General features: G+C 37.3%; 1 protein-coding gene across 23 annotated transcripts in view; it reads right to left on the reverse strand.

The window, feature by feature from the left end:
* Nucleotides 1–20,389, reverse strand: part of MAP2 (microtubule associated protein 2) — a 260,296-nt gene that overhangs the window by 195,491 nt on the left and 44,416 nt on the right. For all 23 annotated transcript variants that reach the window (XM_087949428.1, XM_087949430.1, XM_087949429.1 and 20 more), the window contains exon 2: nucleotides 14,236–14,286. The gene's annotated coding sequence lies outside the window, so the exon portion shown is untranslated. The remainder of the gene's footprint in view (nucleotides 1–14,235; nucleotides 14,287–20,389) is intronic.

Raw genomic sequence — 20,389 nt, forward strand, 5'->3', positions numbered from 1 at the left:
AAAATGTGGTTATCTTTTATTAAAACTTTTTTGTAAAACTTGGAATACATATATACTCATATGAGATGCCTTATATATTTCTTTTCTTTGTTTCTTCTTTTGATCAAATAACAGTAAAAGATAATTTTAAAAGAATTTATGTCCCATTTTTTTAAAATGCAGTATTTATCTGTAATTCGTCATTATCTTCAATTTAAAGCAAAATATAAAGATTTTTTGATGGGTAGAGAACTTTATATTAATTAAGTTCTAGAGCAGTGGTAGCTAATCTTTTTGGGCTCCTGTGCCAAAAATTGTGTGCGTGCTTGCACGCTCGCACTTACAATGCGTGTGGCCCCACATCCCCTACGCAAGCGCACACAATCCACACCCACCCACCCACCCCCGCTGCCCTTTTACCTGCACTGCACATCACAGCTGATTTTTGGCCTCCCAGAGGCTTGAGGAAGGCTTCTGCAGGCTGCTGCAGGCTTCTGCAGACTTTGCAGGCCAAAAACTAGCCCTGTTTCGTCACTTCTGGTATTTTCGGAAAAATAGGAAGTAACAAAATGGGGCTAGTTTTCGGCCTGCAAAGCCTGCAGAAGCCTTCCTCAAGCCAGGTCAGGTCAGTGTCTTGGGGCAGAATGTCATGCATTTCCCCCAGCAGCCGAGGTGTGCGCAGCACCAACAAGGGCTAGAAGAGGCAAGTAGAGGGGTGCTTCACTCCCACTCTGGAATACGGAGTGTGTCTCCATCCACCGCCATTGCCCTTCCCTTCTCAGGCGAGGAGTGACTGTGAGGGGAGGGTAAGAGGTGGTGTCACCAGTGGGATCATTCAACAGGGAACCACAGGAGAGGGCCCAAAGAGCCGCATGTGGCTCTGGAGCCGCATGTTGCTGATCCCCAATCTAGACCAAACCTGTTCAAAATAAATTTTATATAGCATCTCTAACAGATGACCTCTCAGATTCTATTTGAACCTTCAGTAAAGAATTTATAACTTCCTATGCCACTCCATACTCACTGATGCAGCAGGAAGTTTTTTCTTTGTCTAGCTTGAATCTGCTTCCTTGTACTTTCAACCTGCTGTGTTAAACATTTACTTCTAGGTTCTAGGTTCTAATGCCAGCTCAAAAGATTATGGCACCCCTAGGCCACATTGACAGATGGTGCAACCTAACACCAATGCAAAGATTTGCATTTTCAGAATAATCTGGATAAAAGTTTGATACTGCAGCTCTTAAACCAGGTGTTGGCAACCTGCAGCTCACGAGCCAGAAGTGACTCTTTGATCCCTCTCCTGCGGCTCCCTGCCGACCCAGTCATGCGACCTCCTTCCCGGTCCGAGACATGAGGACAGCGCCAACTTTGCTAACACAAGATCTGGTGGGGCTCCGCGGATGAGGAGTGAGCACGAGCCACGTTGGCAGTTTCCCAAAGGAAACGTGACCTCTTGGCTAGCTATTCCTGTGCTGGGAGGGTGTATGCATGAGCAGGGATACTCTCCCCAAGTGAGTAGCCATGCTCGGCCAAAGGGCAGCAAAAATGCGCGGAGTGGGCAGATTGACTGGCTGATGGGCGAGTGTCTTTGGTGAGAGACTCCAGCTTTCTCTGAGATTGATCCCCAGGGCATGTGTGTGAGATTAGGCAGGGCCAATTCCCTTTTCCCGCTATCCTGAGCTTCTTTACTCCTGCAGCTGACCAGTGATTTGATTGAAAAGCATCCTTGGGCAGTGACAGTCCCCCGTGTGAAATTTAAAGCTTCCCCAGAGGACTCTTTTCAACCATCGCTCCGCTCCACTCTGCTTGCTTGAGGAGGGTATCCCCACTCGTGTGTGCCATCCTGGCCCTGAAACAGCCAGCCAGGAGGGTGCATGAGGTTGTCTTTGGGAAAGCCATGAAAGCAGCTCATGCTCCCCCAGGCCGAGCTTGCTGAGGAGGGGGCAGAAGCCCTGACACCTCCACTGCCCCCCCCCATGGACCCAGCACTGCCTGGCTTCCTCAAAGGTGTAGTGTGTTTCAAAGGAGGAACCTTGCAGCAGTGTCGTCTTCAGGGAAGAAAGGAGTAGCGAACAGCCACAAGGAGACAGAGAGAAAGAGAAGAAGGAGAGGGAGAGAGAAAAGAGAAAACATTGGAGGGAGAGAATGATAGAAAAAGAAACAAATGAGCGAGAGAGAAGGGGGAGAGGGAGAGGGAAATGAGAAAAATGATGGAGGAACAGAATGAGAGAGGAAAAAGAGAGAAACAAATGAGAGAGAGAATGTGGAGATAGAAAGAAGAGAGAGAGAAAGAAAGAAGGAAGGAGAGGGAAAAGAAAACCAGAAATGGGAGGGAGAGACCCATTTCCCACAGAAAACACTGGGAACCACAAAATTTTGGTAGGTGTGGCTGGGGTGTGTGTCATGTGATTGGGTGGGAGTGACATTGAGTTGGCCATGTCCATCCAGGTTTTGCAGCTCCCAGTGTTTTCTATGGGAAACAGGTCCAAATGGCTCTTTGAGTGTTTAAGGTTGCAAACCAGTGGTGGGGTTCAATTTTTTTTACTACCGGTTCTGTGGACATGGCTTGGTGGGCATGGCAGGGGAAGGATACTGTAAAATCTCCAGTCAGAGATGGTATTTGCTGGTTCTCCAAACTACTCAAAATTTCCACCACCGGTTCTCCAGAATTGGTCAGAACCTGCTGAATACCACCTCTGTTGCAGACCCCTGCCCTAAGCCTTGGCACATTAGGCTGTGCCTACTTGGCATTAGACTAAACCATTCCCTGCGGGGATCTCCTTTGCCTTCCATGGGTACTCAAATTTACCAAGAGCAGTTCTAGGATCATCTCTACTTCCTTCCTCTAGGACCGTTATGGCGAACCTATGGCACGATAAATGGGCCTTCCAGAAATACCGGAAGTGCAGAAATGGGTCCATTTTCAACCTCCTGAGGCTCCCGAGGTTTCCCTCGAGCCTCTGGGATGGCGAAAATGGCCTCAAACGGGCCAAAAATCAGCTGGGAAGTGCATACATGCACAGTGCAGGTAGTGGGGTGAGGGTGTTGCACATGCATGCGCAGGGGCGCAGGGCGCATTGCATTGTGCATGCCGGCACACACGTGCTTTCAGCACACAACAACAAAAAGGTTCGCCATCACTGCTCTAGGATGTAATCTATCTGGGGACCATATACATTTACTCTTTCCTTGCCTACCATAAACTAGTTCCCTCCACCCTTCAGTGACATTATGATGACTAGTTAGGGCTCAACTCCTTCTTAGGGAAGGGAGGAACAAATTACTAATAAAGTTCTGTCTTCTCACCATCAACAATTTATGACATTCTCCTAACAATAGACCTCTATTGTTTCTAACACTTCCAAAGAACTCTTTTTTTTATTGCTGCTTTTGGTGGCTCTCGCAGGCTGACCTCACTCAGTTATAAGGAATTACTTTGCATTCTTCTTCATAGGTGGAAATAGGTCCACCTATTTCCATTTCTTATGCATTTCTTTTTCTCTTCAGCATTGAGTGTATGTGTCCAACAATTTATCCCACTGTTTTTTCTTGAAGAAATTGTTTGCAATTGTGCTTTCAGAATTGCATTTTGTACAATTTCCCACCCTTCTGGCATACTTTTTTTCTTAAGGACCTCACAGTATAGAATCTGACTTGTCATCCTTTCAAATTTGCTCTTCCAATATACAAGTTTCCTCAGTCCTCTTCCCCCAGATATTAAGATAATATGAACAGTTTTCCCCAAGGTATCAGATACTTTCACCTATTCAAGGAGTAGGTTTAAGCCATTACTTGGATAATAAAAAAATCCCAATATCACAATAAAATAACAATTTAATAAATTCAATAACATAAAAATAAATTGTATAAATTAATAAAATAAATAGAAACTCTTAGAAACAGTGGGCATCTGATTCAGAAAGGCCTCATCCATACTTTCTATCCATATAGGTAATCTATAATACATGTCCATGGTAGCTCCTCTTTTTATTCTTTCACATTTTAAACAGAATTACTAGGTTCTGATTCCTGAATTTATGCAAAGTATGCTTTCTCTCCGTGTATAACACTTCATTATTTCTTTTGGGTCTGAGTTTTAAAAAAATATAATTTATTATTTCCCATGCTACGGTATGTACAAGCATAAATATCATCCCAACAATGATGCTTTTCACCTATATTTGTCTTTCTAAATTAGGGTCTCTAGTTTTCCCTGTTTATTTGTGGACAGATGGCATGAGCCACTTGCCAAGTATCCAAATTTTGATCACATGACCGTGAGGGTGCTGCAATGGTTGTAAGTGTGAAAAATAACCATAAGTAACTTTTTTCAGTGCCGCTGTAACCTTGAACGGTCACTGAACTATGTAACTGTACCTGTGCTGCCAGTTTGATGATAATTTGAATGGAAACAGCCAAGAACCTGCAAAGATGAATTTCCTAAGGAATTCATTTCCCTGCCTCCAATTGTCAGCAGTACATTGGTTTGGGTTTCTATATGCAGTTAGCACTCAAAGTTCAGCACAACTGAATTTCTACTACATAGAAGATCTTTTGCCAAAATAGCAACTTCTCCTAAGATTTGCCCCAAATATTTTGATCCCTGAACATGAAGGAAAGTTTGCCTTTATTTTATTTAAAGTTTGCCTTTATTGGTGCATCTATATAATAGGAAGGTATGCCTTGGGCTTAACCCTCCAATTCTCCTGTCCGGCTTAGACTATTTCCTTGAAAAAAATTGAAACATTCTTCCCTTCTCACAGATTTCCTCTAGTCTAGTGAGCTCCTTAAAGAAGGTGCCTGTTCTTTCATACTTTCTAAGTGGGGAGTGGGAGAGAAGTAGGAGTCAGTGCTGGTGTGGAATTTATAAGCAATTGGTGTGGAAAATATAAGCAACGTTGAGCAATTATGCTTGCTCTTTCCATTAAAAAAGCACATAAATGAATAACTAAATATTTCTTGTCACTTGTGTAAAAGATACATTTGTCATGTTCCCTGCCTACTTGTAAATACAGTCATGTTAAATAAGCAAAACTAAACAGCATCTTTCAATCAGCCTTTTTTTCCAGAACGTATATTGTGGATAACTTGGGACAGGCTTGCAGCTAACCCAGACATATTGTCCTCTAGCCCCAATTGACTTCTGCCCAACTAACAAGGCTTTGCCTTTCTCTCAGCTGTCCTCCAAATCTGTTCTGGAGAGAGTTCCAAAGTCCCGGAGCAGATATAATGAATGCAGGTAGGAGTGCAAGTAGGTGAGAGGAATTTGCTCCATCAACACAGGTGGACAAACACAGATGCACACAGTATATCTTCATCTGATTAATAAAGATTCATCTAAATGAATCCAAGAACATTTTTTTAAAAAATCACATTATTACTTTTTCATACAATTAGCTCTTCTCTTACAATATTGCCATTCTAATACTAAGAAATAAATTCCATTTTGTTCTGTTTGCAGATTAACAAATCCTAAAGCAATCCAGCACCTCAGAGAGATTGCATACTACTTAAATTGCAGGCCACAGTTCATTCACTCTCCTTTAAGGAATGCAGGGAGGCACACTTAAATATTATTGATCAGGCATAGCACTATTTAAAATATCTAGTATTTTTCTCTTTTCATTTAAATCTATTAATTTATTACATTGAAATTGATCAAAGCTATTTATTTATTCATTTTTTTCATGACTGAAAGCAAAACAAATAGCAATTAATGTTCTCCGTGTTTAACAGTAAAGTTTGCATGTTCTTTCAATAAAAGAAAAACATTTAGTCACAAGGCTAGACAAAACAACCATCCCCACCAGCATCGACAAGGCAAGTTACTATATAAAAACAGAGGGCAAATCCCACTCCCTTCTAGCATTGAAGTATTACCTAGGTGGGTAACAACATGTCTGCAAACAAACAACTAAGATCAGAGAGCGCCAAGGACTCCACAGCTCAACCCTGAAATACATATATTGTATTGAACACTCTTCTCTTTTTGAAAATATTTCTGAGGCCCAGTTCCTTTTAATCAATAAAAGAAAAAAATAGCTTTGACTTAATGTTCTAATATTTTCACTTTTTTTGTTCTTTGGCATTCACAAAAATTCATTGTAAGCATAATTGCAATTAGTTCATATGTAACTTTGTATCTGCTGAATAATATCTCAGATGGCACTAATTGGCCAAGAACTAGATCTTGGGGTCACACTGGATAACTTAACTAAATAGAAATAAGTTTAACAGAAGTTGAGAAAAAAGCAAAAAAAAAAAATCCATGTTAAGGATTATTAGGAAAAGCAAGGCAATATAATACTATACTATACTATACTATACTATACTATACTATACTATACTATACTATACTATACTATACTATACTATACTATACTATACTATACTATACTATACTATACTATACTATACTATACTATATAATATATAAATATACAAAGGCAATATAATACTATAATACTTTTTAACACATCTACAATGTGCCTGCATTTGAATTACAGTTAACAGTTCTAGTTAAACAATTTCCCTATGTCAAGGCCAACTCTGATGATTTAATAGGCATATCCACATAGTTTTCTGGGCAACACTAAGGATACAATTTGCCACTGCCTTCTGGGTTTTTTTTTCCTTCAAAATCTCAAGGTAGCCTACAACCCATGTTCTGATGGTTTCCCATACAAGTAATCAACTAGTGTAATTCTACAGTGTTTTGGATATAACTAAAAATCAGCCAAGTCTTATTTGTTATGACATATTTTTGTTCCAACATTTCAAAAAGAGCAATGTGTAGAGGTGGAAAACATATAAGGAAAGAACAATCAAAATTATTATGAAACTGGAATCTTTTTTTGCACATGTTTAAAACATATTTGCATGGCGATTATTTAACTGTATGACTATAACGACAGAAAGTAGGTCAGACATGACAAGGGTTCCTTTAAAAATGCACCACAGGGAAGCCTTGGATGAACAGAGTATCTTTCCAAAATGAAAGAGGGACATTATAAGTCCCCTTTGAGTCTTGACTGTGACTAGCACCGCCCATTGGCTATTTCTGAAAGGGGAAACGAAGCTTTCTGCACTCAGGTGTGAGCAACCAAATTAACCTCACAGGTAGTTTGAAACAATGATTGCGAATTTCTAACAGGTAGCGCTTATCCTTTAATTATATATGATATGTCATAAGAAGTATTCATACGCAGTATAATTAAAGTTATCCTGAGAAAGATTTAGCTGTGTTCGGAGTTTTAGATAGAGTACTGAGCCAAGTACTGAGTACTTAGACCCAAACATAACTCATAAACAATAAAATACTTAAACAGAAATTTGGGGACATGACTGGAAAATATTAAATAAGTTTACATTTATCTGATTTCATCTCCAATATATATAATTTAACCCAGTTCATATTTGATTAATCTGAGTGAAAGGATTTTATGTATCTTGTAGTACTCTGATTTTTTTTAATTTAGTATGAATATCCATGATTATACACTCAATTTATGCAGTACAGTATATCAAGCTGCCAGTACAATTTGCCTTTTGTATTTGTAACGTTTTTATCTGAAATGGTACCGATTCAGGAAGTTAGACCATATTAATGACTGCTGCAGTTAACACTTGACAAGAAAAATAAAAACATTTTTATCTTCTTTTATTATTCCTTTTTTCTATATGACATTATTTAAACTGTGAAGTTTCAACACTTCAAAACAAAATTGTAAGATGTATCAATGAAAAAATAAGATCAACATTCAATGACAGAACCAAAGTAAAAAACAAATAAACAAAACCTCTGCTTTTCTTCTGGAAGGAAAAAACGAATACATACAGCAATCAAATAGTTATGTACCTTTTCTTTTTGATTCTCACTAACCTGGTCAACATTGCTTTTATTTTCTAGTGTTCACTTCATAGAGAGACTTGAATACTGATACATTTACAAGTTAGTTTATAGGTAATACATGAATGTGTCTCAAATATTTGTTGACATGCAGGGGTGGGATTTTACCGGTTTGGACCAGTTCTATAGAACTGGTTGTTATGATTCTGTGCAGTTTGGAGAACTGGCAAATCATGCCCCTGGCTGGCTCCGCCCCTCTCTGCCCGCCCCTCCCCTCCCTGCTCAGTCAGTCCTTATCGTGCCTGCACGACATCGTGCGCATGCCTGACATTGCTGACTGTGTTCTCCCCACCCAGTCACTCCTTAAGGTATTTTTCCCCTCCTGACAATCAGCTGTTCCAATGATCAGCTGTGCCAGTATCCCCCTCGCTGTCTTACTGCTTCACCCAGGAAGTTTCCCTGAGGCCCAGGAGGCAAAAAAATGGGGGGGGGGGGGTTTCATACAAAAAAAGCCACACTCACCGAGTCACATGGCCATGCCCATCTAACTATGTCCACCCAGCCACACCCACAGAACCGGTTATTAAAAATTTTGAATCCCACCCCTGGTTGACATGTTTTTCTTCTTGAAGTGATTTTGTCCCTTAATAAAAAAAAAAAACACCACCCTCACCCAATAGGAAGACCACCTTGAATAATACATCCCAAAGAAAGAATAGAGAGGAAAATATCCACACAAGCCAAATATAGCCTTTCCAATATTGAACTTCCCTGTATCAAAATAAAGTTATCAACATCACCAGAAAATTTCCAACTGCTCAGAAATAAATATATATGACAGATTGTTGTATATGTGTGTGCAAAAGTCATGAGATATTTCCTATTAAAATTAATGAATAATTTCACACAAGTCTCAAAGGTCATTATCTGATTGCTTTTAATGGAATGTTCGATATATGTACTAACTTTACATCATTTTTAATCGTTGTACCATATAGAGCCTCAATCTAAATCTTTTCAATTACCTACATTTTATCAGGCTATTATTAATATAGGATATTCAGCAAAATTATTAGAGGAAAAAAAATACTTTTTCAATGTTCCTGCCTTGTTCTACCCACCAACTATTAATCAGACTTACGTTCATGGTTTAAATACAGGCATAATTCTTAGTAAAGTATTCTCCTAGCCAGATTTTTTTTCTTTTGTCTGACAATTTAGGAAACTCATCAGATGGCTTCTCTGAGAAGATGGAATGCAGTTGAGAAATTGCACATATGCATATTATTTATTATTTGTTTATGTTAAACCTTTTTACCCTCCTGGAGGATGAACATCTTAACACAGCAGGAGGGCTGACTAGTTCCACTAAACTCATCACATTGATGGCAATGTGAACTCTTGCAGATCATCTTTTCGAGTAAGATTAATAGGAGAAGGGAAAGCTAAGGTGACTTTGAGCTAGTCACTCTCTCTCTTTCTCTCTCAGCCCAACTCACCTCACAGGGCTATTGCTGTGGAGAAAAGAGGAGGAAGATGTAGTCAATATGCTCACTGCATTGAACATTTAGTATTATTTGTAAAAACAATAGAGGCGGGATACAAACAAACACACAAATAAGGGTCATTCTTGGCAAGAATGAGGACAGCTAGAGTTTTGCAGATGAAAGGATTCACTTAGGGGGGGGAATTCCAAATTAACATTACAGGACAATAGGACACCCATTCCTATATTATTCTCTCCCCCCAAAAAAAATTTTTTTTTACTTACAGACAAGGCTGTAATATTTAGACAGATGAAAGATCCCAACCCCTGGGTCAAGTAAACTAATTATCTGGGTATTAGATAAGTGTCCAGAATTTCCTCATTTGATTTAGAGCAGAGGATGTGGCCAAAGCAAAGCCACAAAAAAGTCTGGTCAGTGAAGCTGCCAGGAATGAAAGAGGAGCTCCTCACTTTACAAAGAAACATGGAACATGGAACATGAGTAGCATAAACCAAGGAAAACATTAAATTACCAACATGGAAATGAAGCATGTTAAATTCAATGTTTTAAAAATAAATAACCCAAAATCAAAATGAGGCACCCTAACTCAACTAATTATATAAAAAAGGGCACAAAATCAAAGGAATTGAATAAGAAGGACTTTGCTAAGTGCCATATACAGTATATGGATATACTAACCCTCAAATCTTTAACCAAAACACCATGAAAAATGCATCACCCAATTTCTAAGGAAGAAATTGTGAACTGAAGACAACTCCACTAAAAACAGAGCCAACAATTGCAGTGGAAAGAAGAGCTAAAAAGTAGACCAGCTGTTCATAATTCCTCTCTAGATAAGAGAGGATGTGAGCCTACCCACAGTTGTTCCACTCAAAAAAATTTGGGTTTGCATGCTTCTTTTTCTAATCACTTTTGGAAATCATTTCCTAAGTGCTTTTCAGCTATTAGAAACCTTTGGATTGAAACATTTTACAGTGCCAGATGAGTTTCCTTCAATTCTTCTTAGCAAAAGAAGTTTTAAATACCAGTTTAAGGGCTTTAAAAAATCTTTGAGAGTAAATAGCAAGATAGGTATATCAGAAATGTATTCTGACAACTGGAGATTAGAAAAAACACTTGGTTAGCAACTACCAATTATTGGCTGAAGAATATTTTTTTATTTGTTTGCGTGTCTGGCTTATCTTTATATACATTTTGTGATCATCTCCATCAGACCAAATCATTCAAGTTGTGTTTTCTAAGGCTCTCTCTTTAGGTTATCACAAACCATAGTAGTAATTAAGTATCAAACAGAGTATAGACCACCAATAAATTACACTTTCAAACAAAATTAGAGAGATATATCTCTCAGAGAGATGCTTGTATTTTTCTACCTCTCTCATTTCTATTTCCAAAATACATTGGGAGGATTACAGAAGAAAGTTTTGGTCTTTTTCTCTTAGCAATATTACAAGGCAAACTGAAGAAGCATATGTACGCTTGCTGATGGAGATTGATAGAGAATGCCGAACTTATTTATTTGTGTTTTTTAAAAAAGAGTGCCATAATAAGTATTCTACACTTTTTAGCTGAAATTCCTCTCCCCGCCCCCCATTCTAAAAAAAAATGTTGCACATCTTTACTTCTGTCATTCAAAACTGATTCTATCCAGAATAGTGACATAAATTTTTACATAACTGGAGATGACAATATTTAGATTAGCTTTTATGTTGGCTTGTTACTAACAGTTTGGCATAATTTAATTCCCACTTTTTAGCACTGTATACTCTGTAATTCCTGTAATGTGCAATTAATTTATTTTTACTAATTCTGTACTATTGTTTGTAAAAGCTTATTTGCTTAGCTTTTGGCTATAAAATGAAGTATTTAACTTTATTTCTGGCAGCTTATAGCATGCAACACTTCTGTATGAAAGGAAGACTGATTTTCTTTTAACTGAGTTTTATGAAATCCTACCATAAAATTAGCTGAAAAGACTGATCATTTGCAGCATAACATCTTAATGGTATTCTAACAATTTGGAATTTTAGAAGATCATTAGTTCAGCATTTCAATTTTTATTTAAATGTATTTTAATAGTAATTCAAGACTTGCATTTCATTCTTAGTTTTTTCATAACTTTATAACAATTATATTCAAATCAAGTTTAGCCTCTTTCATTTGCACATTTATTTATTCATTTACTAATCTCTTATAATCTCTGTTTGTATAACTTTTGAAATGAAATTATATCAAATGCCAGTCATAATCAGAATGAAGGTTCAAGAAGACCATTGGCACCTTCTTGGCAGAGCCATTAATCTATCAAAGGTAGATCAAGGTGGCAACCATTTGTTTACAATTGTTCAGTCACCAGAAATCAAATACATACAGTTAAAAATTTTATCCGTTTTCTGAGCATATAAATATTTAACATATCAAAGCTCCGGTTCCTGTTTTAGAGACAATCCAGGAATGTTTAACACCTGCATGAAACTGAAATTGTTAAATGAATTCATTCATCTGTTCAGAGTTCAGTACACTGATTATATATACCCTACTCTATACTCCATTTTTAATAGGGGTGGAGAGGTGAAACTATGAAGATACTATGTGTCTGGAGGCTGTTTGGTCTAGATCAGGGGTTTCAAACTTGATTTCTTCGAGGGCCGGATCAGCATTGTAGTTCTCCTCTGTGGGCTGGTGAGGGAGGAATAGTGGCAGGGGGCATGATGGATGTCTCCTGCAGTACCCTGCTGACCAAAATGGGGTTCAGGGGGTCCACATGCAACCCTGCCTGAGCCTTATTTTTGCCCTCCATGGCCTCCTGCAGCACTCTGCTGGTCAAAAATGGGCCATGTGGCCCATTTTCGGGCCATTTTTGGCCCGGTTTTTGGGCTGTTTTCAGCCCATTTTGGCCTGTTTTTCGGCCTGTTTTGGGCCTGTTTTTCAGCCAGGTTTCAGCCAGCAGAGTGCTGCAGGAGGCCACAGAGGGTGAAAATGAGGCGTGGAGGGGGCTGCACACAGCCCATTTTAGCCACCAGAGACACCGCGGGCCAGCCCCACGAGCTGGATTTAAGCACCCCACAGGCCAAATTCAGCCTGCAGGCCTTGAGTTTGACATCCCTGGTCTAGATCATGGTTGTCCAACCTTTTGGCTTGCCTTTGCTGGACTGGATAAAAAGAATAGTTGGTATATATAAATAACAAACTTTTTATATTTTGTATTTTTTACTATCTTGTGAGGCCACAATACTAGCTGTCCAGGGCTGCATGCAACCAGAAGGCTAAGGTTGGACATACCTGGTGTAGATAGACTGTACCAGAGTATGCCTTTTTCACTCATGTATGCATCACCTATTTTGAATATGCAATGTATGGATCTATTACTTAAAATGTTGTCACTGGAACCCTTCATTTTGGATAATTATCCACCAATTTCTGATTTCTCTTTTTGGAGAAGGTTAGGGAAAAGGCAGTCAAATGGCAGCTGCACAGAATCTTACATGAAACTGAGTATTTAGAACCTTTTCAGTCAGGTTTAGTATGGAGACAGCACTATTCATACTTGTTGATGAGTTTAGATGGAGTTGAGATGGGGTGATGCAACTGTTCTTGTGTTTCTTGATATCTCAATGGCTTTCAATATTGTTCACCAATGTATCTTTCTACACTGGCTATGGGAGTTGAGAATGAGAGGTACAGTACTGTGTGGTTCATTTCCTTCCTCAGCAGTCTATCACAGGCCTTGATGGGAGAGAAGAAATAGCATCCATCACCTGTGGTCTCAGGGGTTGATACTCTCTCTCCTCCTATTTACAGCATGAGGTCATCTGTATCATCACTCTGTTGATAATATAAGATTTATTTGTTTGTTTATATTTGTTTATATCTCACCTTTGTTTTTATAATTCAAGGAGGCAAACCCACACTACAGTCCTTCCTCCTTCTATTTTCTCCACAACAATTCTGCAAGGTGAGTTCAGCTGAGAGAAGCTCACCATCTCAACACTGAGATATGCAGATGAAGCTGGAGAAGTACTGACCTAGTGTATGGATGGGAAGAAACAGACTTTGGTTCAATCCTGATAAGCCTGAGTAGCTACAGATATTTACACCCCTAGAGAGATTTCCATTGTTGGTTTTGATGGGTTGTACTTTCCCAGTTGAAACTGGTGTGCAATCTGGGGTTTTCTCCTTTGCAGCTCCTATTCAAAAAGTAGGTGGCAGCTGTAATCAAGGAGGTCTTTGGTCAGATTCATCAGATTCATCTTGTGCATCATTAGGCTCCTTCATCAGCTAGGAAGCCCTTCAAATGTCATTTATATACCCTGATTACCTCACTGATGCTTAAATTAAATAGGATAAATTAGTGTAAGATGCAGAATACAGATACATTAAATAATGTATAGTTTTATTTAGAACTATGCATCACTTTATCTTAATTCTAACGTGAAATATTCTTTTTTTAAATCCTAAAATCTCTAAGTTTATGAAATGTAAAGTATTGTGTAAGACAAAACAATTGATTTAACTGTAGCTGTAATCTATCTGTACATATACTCAGATAAACATCCTAAATTTAGCCAATGGAGAACAACTTTTCTTTATCTCATGCCCCTTCTGTACATTGCAAAAATAGCATCTAATAGATCTGTTAGTGAACTTCTTCAACATCTACAATAAAACGGTACATTTTCATGATTTACTCTTGGTGGGAGTTTTTTCCCCTAGTTTGGGAACATAAGATTAACTATATCACAGCGTCCCTATGCCCTTTTCACACATGTATCTACCATTTATTTTGAACATATGATATAAGAATGTACTACTTGGAAGAACATCTAGGACAATCTGGATTCCCTATAATAGTTTAATTGCACAGCATTCATCTTAGCAATCGCAAAACAGAATACTGACCCTTAAGTGGATTCGTCAGCCAGTTGATATCTCACTCTAGTTTTCTGCAGTCTAAAAAAAGAGGACAGAATTCTTCATTAATGTTTGAATTTGAAATTATTTTATAGTTTAACCAAACCAACAGTCCAAAATTATATTCTTACTACACGTTTAGTTTGGGTTTCTAAATGTTTACAGTACTATCAATTAGGAAAGTGTATCAGATTTGCCCAAATCTAAGCTGAATAATTTAGTCAATACTCTATAACAATATATTATGTGCTTGCTGTTAATTGATTCTTATTTTTTCTCTTATTCATTAACAATTGCCAGAGTTATTTTAATAATAGAAATAAATAGCTATTATAGTTGGATTTTAACTCTTAGTTTCTAAATCATACATTATTGCATTTTCTCTAGATATCATAATTGTTAGGGTTCTGGCAATTGCCCTAATTAAATCATGAGCCTTGAGCCAATCTTCAAAAGAATCCAAAAGGTTTATTTGGAGCAACATGTCGGCATTGACCCATATGAAGCCAACTTTGCCACACATAATTTACGGTTACCTGTGACCCTGTTTCTCCCTACCCCCTGGGTGTGTCATAAATCAGATTCTTCAACAAAGCATGTTCATGGGCTGAGCGTCATCAATCACATTTTCCAATGAAGGATTTTTGTGGGCAGAAGATCTGGTGCCTAGGCTACAATCTTTGTAAGATAAGCATGGAATGTACTTCTGGTTTTAATTGCCATACTGCTCCTTCAGGTTTTTCCCCCTCCTGCTTATGGCAACTCGAAAAGAGGCAGAGGAATGCTTTACGAGTTGACAATAATAATATTAATTACAGTTTTCCATGGATTTTAACATCATAATAGCTCTATGCTTTAGGTCAATAATTTTACTATTCTATTGTTCTACATAATCATTTAATTGCCTTATCCCAATTGCATAATGCCTTGCTATATTAATTTTTATGTCCAACATTCTTAAACTTAAAAACTTTAGCTGTATTGCTTTAAGATTTTATAGCTTATTGTATTGTAGTAAATTGTTGAGGTGTTTAAGTTACATTGATATTCAGCAAGTTACATGTGACTCTTTTTTTCAAAGTCTGGTTTTGCTGTTCATAATGGCTAACTTTGGACCAGTTACCGTACTTTCTGTGAGCCCAACTGAACTCACAGAGTTTTCATTGTGGAGAAAATAAGAGGAGAAAGGAATATTAAGTATGCTCACTGCTTTTACAAAAATAATAAAGAGGGTGGATAAACAAACAAACAAATATTGTTTATCGTGTAAATGCACTTATTCCCTGATTCTAACTGAGGAATTTATCACACCAAAAATCACAAACTCTTCTGCAAAGGAGCAATTCATGATTCTGATAAGAAATGCCTGACCATTTCTTTTCAGGTTGCATAAGGAACTCCAATGAGACAATTATATTATATCTGGGGAGAATGGAGTACAGCGAGAGTTATTTTGTTGGGTTGAGCGGGGCTTCAAGTCAGTTTTGACTATCTGAGTTAATTCTAAGAAAACTAAGCTTTCTTAACACTTGCTTTAAGTGGTTTGATATGTGCTCAAGGCAGGAGTAGAACCCACAGACTCTTGGTTTCTAGCCCAGTGCCTTAACCATTACACTCTCATATTTTGTGTTAGATCATATATTTTTCTAAAACAATTGTTTCTGTAAATGTATCTTACAGATAAATTGTGAATTAATTATACATATACAAAGAGACACCAATTATCCAAAACTATAAATTGAGTTATTTATTAGTTTATAATATGTGCATTAAAATATTAACATCTGAATTGAAGAGGGTTGATTTGTATACCTTCAAATTTGTTGTAAAATGTAGCCTGCAAACTTTTATTTATCCTTCCTTAATTCAAAAGCTTCAGGTTCCTGAAACTTTTGCCCAGGAGGTTACGTATTCTTTCAGGGTCATCAGCAGGGAAACCCATGCACCTCCCCATGCTCCAAAACATCCTTTCCCCTTTGAATCCAGATTGCTACACACATCCATTCAATCAAAATCAAAATATGAGAGTATTTATAGGTCACATATTAGGATGAGTATTTTAAAAGGTATTTAGTCACTGACAAATTGTGGAAAGTTTGGTTTCAATCTTGGAACCAACATTAAATTAGATTTACCATCAGGCAAATTCATCCTAAATCAATTACAAGTCAAGACTAAAACATAAAAGATATTTTTAAAAGGGGTGGGGGAAGAAGAACAGGAACAACTTTCCACCGTGACCTGGCACAGAAATGCACTGGCAGTCAATTCAGTTAATATTTTGATGTGACATATACTGTTCTAACTTCTACCATCATACAATATAAATAGTTGAATTATACCAAATAAAATTTCCAGGCATTCTTTAGAAACAGATCTATGTAAAACACAATACTTTAGTTTAATATAGATTTAGCTGAATTATGAGTAATTAAGGCAAGATATCAACTCTCTAAGTATGACCATAGCTTATTGGATAAGCTCACCATTCACAGTGTTTAATTCACTTTACCATCTCTTTCATGGTTTGAGTAAAGTCCAAAAGTATCCCAAGCAAGTACTCCTCTAAACATGATTCTTCAATTTCCCCATTCAAACCACCCAGATCTCTTCATTCAGATCCCCTAAAGTATCAGTTCCATCCACTGATCTGATTTTTTTTTTCATTTTACCTTCCGTTTCCACCACAAAAACCACCAGCAATTTAAGATTTCCATAAGCCTCCTTGGTCTTAAGATGAAATGAGAAGAATATGCCAAGAATATTATTTATTATTATTATTAAATTAGATTTAAAAAATTAATGAATTAAATAAAATTACTACAAAATTTATTTGGTCAGGGAAAAAAACAATAATAAAATTAAGCTTCTTACAAGATAATAGATGCAGAGGTGGATTTGGACTCCCTGCCTGGGAACTATATTATAAAGTGGCAATTTTAACATGGATTAAAGACTGGGCTAATTTGAGAAACAAAAGAGTTTTAATCCTAGAAGGGCAGGATTTGGAAGCGGAGTGGCATGCCTTCATGTGGAATCCTGGAAATAAAAGTTATACACAGTTTAATAGGCATATAATTAGAGGTTCACTATTAAAAGTGTGAAAAGAGATTAAACGCAAACATTATATGAAGATTCCAGGATGGGTTTCCGTCATGGAGGCATTGATCCACCCCAATGCATTAGAAACTGGAAGAAAAATTAGGTATTATGATGTACTAAATTCCCAAGGAAGATTAATGATGAATCAAGAAATTAGAGAGCAAGGGATGAAAATAGAGTGGTTGCCAGATAAAACCGAATAAATTAGATAAAATATTGGAGGGAACAGATGAAAAATTAATCTCAAAAATGTATAACTACCTGTTAGAATATGAAATGGTGGAAGAAATAGTTAAAGGCCCAATGATCGCATGGACAAGGAATGTAGGGCACAATATTAATTTGGAAGATTGGGAAAAATTTGGAATCAAAATTACAAAATAACAAAATTGGCGATCTATAAAGAAAATGAATATAAAATGTGTTACCAGTGGTATCTGTCACCCTCAAGGTTAGCTAACATTTACCCAAACATGAGTCCAATGTGTTGGAAATGTAAGCAAACCAGGCGCACCTTCTTCCACACTTGGTGGCTCTCCCCAAAAAGTAAAAAATATTGGGAAAAAATTACACTGTGGATAAAAGAAATTACAAGTATTCAATTAGAATTTAAACCGGAAATATTTTTGTTGGGAATGTTAAAAGGAAACTATGCAAACGAAATGAAGTATTTAATTCTCCATATAATCACAGCAGCAAGAATTGCGTTGGCACAATGTTGGAAGGGCGAACAAATAATTTGATTACTCAGAAAATACTTGACTACGCTGAAATGGACCTACTCACACAAAAACTTAGGAATAAGGAAGACTCAAGATTGGGATACAGCTTGGGATAAATGGTATAAGTGGATTAAAGAGAAAAAAACAGGAAATTAAAAGATATGGTTTTGATGAATGGAGTGGTTAAATTAAGAATGTTTATCAAATTAAGAAATAAATAGTAGTAAAATTATTACCAATAAAAAATCACACCATCTTAGTTGATCAGAAACATATGTTTTATATGTTTATCTATTATGTATTTGTATATATAGATTTTGTCTGCAACATAAAGTTGTATTCGATGTATTGTACATAGTGTTTTTTTATCTTTAATAAAGTTTTCTTTTAAGAAAAGAGAAGTATGAATTTAATATCATTCACATATTTAGACAAACATTTAGTCAAATGTTTAGATTATTGCATGCAGGAATTTCATGATGGTATTAAATATCATGGATATAATTATCTTATCCCACATCATAATCTTCTGATACACAAGCTCTAGGAACACACAAAATGACTATAATACAGTATTCCTCATATTCAGAATATGACACAATTCAGATAAATACTAAGATGTTACAAGATTTTAATATCAATTATCCTACACTCATCCTTAAAATCTCAGACATTTTGAACAAGTGAACAAAGAGAATTTTCTATAAACATTTGCAAAATATGATTTAAACCAGGTCAAGTGTCTAGTTGTCTACTGTTGTACACTTAGTTGTCTAAGTGTCTTCTGGCACCTATTATATTTCAACAATTCCCTCTAACACACTGAATATTTAAATATACCATTGTATTTAAAACATGTAACAAACAGCCTAAAAATAGAAGTGTAATGTTGTCTGAGAAACAGTTCTCTTATAATACCTTAGAAAGATGTAGTTCAAAACTCCCATTTAATTAACAGAAAAGGGTAAACAGAATTATCAGGTAATGTTTAATTAGCACCAGGGCCACACTAGATACTGAAAGGCATGCAAACTCTTATTCATATAGAAGTATTCTCAATTGTAAAAAATATTGTATAAAATCTTTTGCATTTGCTTAATGTATCATATAGCTGATTTTGCCCCCCTTTTTCCTATTCAGTAACTTAGTTATCACTCACACTGAGATATTTATAATACTGACTCAATTTGAAACTCACATCCAATACAAAACAGAGACAAGGCTTTCTATAATAAATACAGTCCATGCCAATACTTCTGACTCATAAAATCATCATAGCTTCTCTGAGTGAGTTGTCAGCTTTCAAAAACATTTCAGCCCACTGAGTTTTTGAAAGACCTACCCATCTTAAACACTTTCAATTATGCCTTTTCAAAAGGAGTGTCCAGAGTATGCTACTAGAATGTTGTGTCACAAGAAAATCTGCTCTAGAGCATGGTACAAATATAATAATATAAACAAACATTTGAGAATTTTACTAATGACTATGTTTAATGGAAAGAGGTGTTGGTCTTACCTGATACGCTCCTTCTCGGTGTGCTGAGAGAAAAGCCAAGGAATGGGTTAACTCTGCTCTTCTGCTCAGAGACTGAGTCAGTCAATTGTTTGGTCATGCCTCTTTGCCTGCGCATGCCCAGACGCCCGGTTCTTTGTGGCTGCCTGATGGGTCAGGAGCCACCATTTTCACAATCCGAACTTCTAATTCAATAAGGCAGGCTTGTACACAATGAACCTTGCTGCCACGGCTTGTTTTCGCTGTTTTGCACTTTGCTGCTAATGTTTGCACCAGAGTTAATCAGGCAGTGGCTTTCCGTTAGTAGCATGCACTGGAGTTAACTGGGTAGTGACTTTAATCCCCTCCGCTGGGTGCGGGAAGGTGCCAGGGACCTTGGCTCTGTTAATCTGAGATGGAATGAAGTTCTAGTCCCCTCCGCCTAAAGGCGGGAAAAAGGCTCAGTCCTTCTGAGCTGGATTGAGGTGCTATGTCGGAAGGCCCGGGGAGCCAGCCACACTGTTCGCTGTTTTACGAAGGCTAATGTGATGCCATGATCTTACTTTAAGTTCCGAAGAATGCAAGGCATGAAACTCTGTCTTTTGTTCGAAGGGACAATCTTTCCACGCATCTCCTCTGAGCCAAGACTGAGTCAAAACTGGGCATACGCAGGCAAAAGAGGCATGCCCAAAAGATTGACTGACTCAGTCTCAGAGCAGAAGAGCAGAGTTCACCCATTCCTTGGATTCTCTGCTCACCACACTGGAGAAATAAATATTCTGATATATGTATATAAGACACAAGATAATGGACTCTTGTGAGATTT

The sequence above is a fragment of the Notechis scutatus genome, chromosome 1 (genome assembly GCF_049901735.1).
Source record: "Notechis scutatus isolate UNSWTSFEM ecotype Mainland chromosome 1, rNotScu1.2, whole genome shotgun sequence".
In the NCBI taxonomy this organism is placed as follows: Eukaryota; Metazoa; Chordata; class Lepidosauria; order Squamata; family Elapidae; genus Notechis; species Notechis scutatus.